Below are 4,841 nucleotides of genomic sequence, written 5' to 3'. Positions count from 1 at the left end.
TCCAGTTGGACAGTTTAAGAAGAGTAATAATTTTTTTATAGTTTATTATAACATATCAATTTTAATATACATGTCTTAAATTTCATGAAAATTTGCCGTTGTGTTTTGTATTGATCTTCGGGTGCATATTTGATTGTGTTTTATAATCACTTTCATTTCGTGTAACCTGAAGACCAATGTGAAATGTTGGAAAAATTTCGTGAAATTTAAGATAGGTTGTTTAAAATTGATATGTTTAATAAACTAAAAAAAGTAATCTTCTTGAATGGGATATGGTCACACCTTGAATACAAACAAGATCAAAGTGATCGTTCAAGATTATTGAAATTATGTAAACAATTTCAGTAAACATGCGTACAGATCGAGGATGGATTAATTTACCATGCATCAGCACTGAGTACGATAGAGGGATAAAAGAATTTATAGAGTTTGCGCAACGTAATGCGAGTACAAGTAGTGATGATGAAGTCAAGTTCAGATGTCCCTGTGTGAACTGTTTGAATGGGAGGAAGTTGAACGCAACTGATATTAGGGAACATCTTATATGTGATGGTTTCATACGAAGTTATACAACATGGATATGGCACGGCGAATTAATAGACTTTCCAACTGTCTCTCCAATTGAAAATGTATATGATTCCACCATGGATATGGAAGATCGACCAAAAGAAGACAACTTAGAGGACATGATCTGCGATGTTGGCGCAAAAGCTTTTGCCCAAGCGCATGTGTATGAAACGATGTCTACTGATGCAGAGACTCCTTTGTATGCCGGTTCAACTAAGTTCACACAGTTATCAGCGGTGTTAAGGCTCATGAATTTAAAGGCGACCAATGGATGGACCAATAAGAGTTTTATAGAATTGTTCTCGTTGTTGAATGAAATGTTGCCAGATGGAAATACATTACCCACTCGTAATTATGATGCCAAAAAAATTATTTGTCCGATGGGTATGGAGTTTAAACGGATACATGCATGTCTGAATGATTGCATATTATATAGGAATGAGAATGGAGTTTTAATAAAGTGTAAAAAATGTGGGTTATCACGATACAAGTCAAGAAACAACAGTGAAGATAGTGGTCACATAAAAAAGAATGGTTTTGCTTTGAAAGTAGTTTGATACCTTCCACTCATGGCTAGACTTAAGTGTTTGTTTGTGAATCCCAAAGACGCTAAAAACCTAAGATGACATGCAGACGAGAGAACAACAGATGGGATGCTTCGTCATCCAGCTGATTGAAAGCAATGGAAAAATATTGATCAAGAATTCCCTCATACTGGTAGAAATCTTAGGTTTGGCTTAGCTACTAATGCTATGAACCCATTTGGTAATTTAAGTACCAATCACAGCTGTTGGCCCGTTATACTGGTAATTTACAATTTATCTCCTGGATTGTGCATGAAAAGAAAGTACATGATGTTGTTAATGTTGATATCTGGTCCAAAGCAGCCTGAAAATGACATAGATGTTTGTCTCCGGCCACTAGTTGAAGACTTGAAGTTGTTGTGGGTTGATGGGGTTGAAATAATTGATGCCTTTGGTTCAGAAACTTTCATGATGCATGCCATGTTATTTTGCACCATTAATGACTTCCCAGCTTACGGTAATTTGTCAGGGTACAGTGTGAAGGGTCATAAAGCATGTCCTATATGTGAAGAAAACACTGCAGCTCATCAATTAAAACACGGAAGGAAGACAGTGTATATGCGTCATCGACAATTTTTACAATCTAATCATCCATATCGAAGGTTAAAGAAAGCATTCAGTGGAGAACAAGAGAAAGACAATGCATCATGAGTTACTGGACTTGAAGTTCTTGAAAAGTTAATAGAGTACATCATGTATTTGGGAAAATGTCCAAGAAGTCTTATGTAACTACCCCTTGGAAGAAGAAATCAATATTCTTTGATCTTCCATATTGGTCAAAGTTAGATGTTAAACATTACATAGATGTCATGCATGTAGAGAAGAATGTTTGTGATAACTTGATTGGTGCACTACTAAACATCCAGGGAAAAACAAAAGATGGAGTGAATGCGCGTTTGAATTTGATTGATATGAAGATCCGAGAAGAGTTGGCACCAAGAGAGATTGGAAAACATACTTATTTGCCCCCGGCATGTTACACAATGTCCAGACAAGAGAACATAAGTTTTTGTCTTTGTTTAAAGAGTATCAAGGTACCACAAGGATACTCTTCAAATATCAAGAGCTTAGTGTCAATGCAGGACTTAAAGCTTGTTGGACTCAAGTCTCATGATTGCCACGTCTTAATGCAACAATTGTTACCGGTGGCAATTCGTGGAATTTTGCCCAAAAAAGTTAGGCAGACCATAACTCGATTGTGCTCATTTTTCTCGTCAATTTGTAGTAAAGTTATTGATCCTACAAAGTTAGATGAACTTCAAAGCGAAATTATCATCATCTTGTGTTAGCTAGAAATGTTTTTCCCTCCATCCTTTTTCGACATCATGGTGCATTTACTTGTTCATTTGGTCAGAGAAATAAAGTTGTGTGGACCAGTATACTTAAGATGGATGTACCCTATTGAGCGTTATATGAAGATTTTGAAAGTGTACGTCAAAAATCAATATCGTCCAAAAGGTTCAATGATTTAAAGATATATTGCTGAAGAAAGTATCGAGTTTTACTCTGATTATATGACTAAGGCAAATCCGATAGGAGTCCCTCGGACATCATGCTTGAATAGATATTCTACAAGTAAAAGAATACGAGGTGTGAATCTGGTGACGAAAAGTCATGAAGAATTGATGCAAGCACATATGTACATATTAAACCACACATATGAAGTGATCCCATTTTTGGAAGCACACAAAGTCGTTGTAAAGGACAAGTATCCAAGACAATCAGAGAAATGGCAGTTGATGGAGCATAACAAAACATTCTTGTGTTGGTTCAAACATGAAGTTTTGAAAGAATCACGGTCTTCTGAGACTTTGTTGTGGCTAGCAAATGGTTTGAAGTTTGTTGTTGTGTACATGCTATGAAATTAATAATTGCACATTCTATACAAAAACTTTGGATGATAAAAGCACAATACAAAATTGTGGCGTCAATCCAGAAGCTGAGTCGTTACAATTTTTCACATCCAAAGATCAAAATCCTGTAATTGGATCCATGAAATATTATGGTAGAATTGAAGAGATATGGGAGGTTGATTACACTAAGTTTTCCGTTGCACTCTTCAAATGTAAGTAGGTCGACAATAAGAGTGGTGTCAAAATAGATGAATCTGGTATGACACCTGTTGATTTTCGAAAGGTTGGTTATAGAGACGAACCGTTTATCATGGCATATCAAGCAAGTCAGATTTTTTATGTCAAAGATCCTGCGTCTGATCATTGGTTTGTTGCTCTTCAAGGAAAAAGACAAATTGAAGACAAAGAAGAGAATCTAAGTAATCTAGATATTGCTGACAACCATCCATTTAAAACGACAATAAATTTGGATGACGACCCTCTAATTGATGATATACAAACAATTCGGGAAGATCACAATGAGGGAATATACATATGACCAATCCATATGATTATGTATGAATTTCATGTTTGTGTAAATATTTATGGCTTTTGTTAAATAATATATGTTATTTTATAAGTGTTTTATTAATCTTTCATATTATTTATTGTGACAGATATATGGCTGAGTCACCTCATTCGTCAGGCGATGAAGTCCCCACCACTTCTAGATGGACGAGAGGAGCGACGAGGTTACGACAACTTATACTTAGAAGAAATTCAAGTGAGAGGACACCTGTCATTATTGACGTGGTCACTAGAGTTGCATCTGGCCCAAATGCAGATGTATTTAGGTCTTACCTTGGAGTACTAGCACGTGATCATATCTCTATACTTACTCCATCCTTTGACCATGTATCTGAGGCTGATCGAAATCTCATCTGGCAAGATCTATTGGTAAGTTAAACAATATTGCTCCAAATTCTAGATTCATTATATTGATAAATTTGTATTGATATAAGGTTATTACTTTCTTTGTTGCAGATGACATTCGATATGCCAAATGTCGAAAGCTTAAGGAATAGGTGTTTATCAGCAATTCTAGAAAGATTTCGAGGGTTGAAGACAAAAATTGACGTCCAGATATATATTTGGACCAAAAAGTAATGAAAATCCATGTTTCAAATATTCAGCAATTGACGAAGAAACATGGCGTCAGTTTGTAGAGCTTCGTTCATCCGAGACGTGGCAAGTTAGTGTAGGTAAAATCATTCAATTTATCATACACTATTCTTTTTTATGACAATTGTTTCATTTTGTCACAGGAAAACAGGTCAAAAGCACAAGGAATAAGTGCTCAGAATAAAAATCCACACCTACTGTCTCGTGGTGGATATAGGAAGCTTGAGGAAAAAATAATGAAGTATAAGTCAGATAGTAGACTTCCACTTTCTAAGGGTGGTGACCCTCCTCCTCCTTCACCACCATCTCAGCATGAGAAGTGGAAGTTAGCCCGTATAAGACCATCGGGCTCCTACACTTCCGACTCTGCCAGAGAGATATCTGAAAGAATTGTAAGATGTCATTTCTCATATTTTTACAACATTTTTGTTATATATATTACATAGATCTTTCAAATGATTATGAAGTTTTGTTATGTTACACAGAGCTCCCAAGGTCAATTCACACAAGAAGGTTGTCAGGATATTCTTGTGATGTAATGCATAATTAATTGTTGGGGATACAAGACATTGTGAACTAGTAATTAAGAGTATACTTTCTTCACCGAGACATCGGGTTTAAGGTAAATTAGAAAGTGTCATTAACATTAATGAAGAAGATGAATTCATAAATACAT

At 35.7% G+C, this 4,841-nt stretch overlaps 1 pseudogene; it reads left to right on the top strand.

The window, feature by feature from the left end:
• Positions 1 to 350: 350 nt before the first annotated feature.
• Positions 351 to 3,542, top strand: LOC148200505 (uncharacterized; annotated as a pseudogene).
• The last annotated feature ends 1,299 nt before the right edge of the window (positions 3,543 to 4,841 follow it).

Source organism: Vigna umbellata, chromosome 4 (assembly GCF_029865625.1).
Source record: "Vigna umbellata cultivar VRB3 chromosome 4, Vumbellata_1.0, whole genome shotgun sequence".
Taxonomy (NCBI): domain Eukaryota; kingdom Viridiplantae; phylum Streptophyta; class Magnoliopsida; order Fabales; family Fabaceae; genus Vigna; species Vigna umbellata.
The sequence above is the reverse complement of the archived record's forward strand: the minus strand, read 5'-3'. Positions and strand labels throughout refer to the sequence as shown.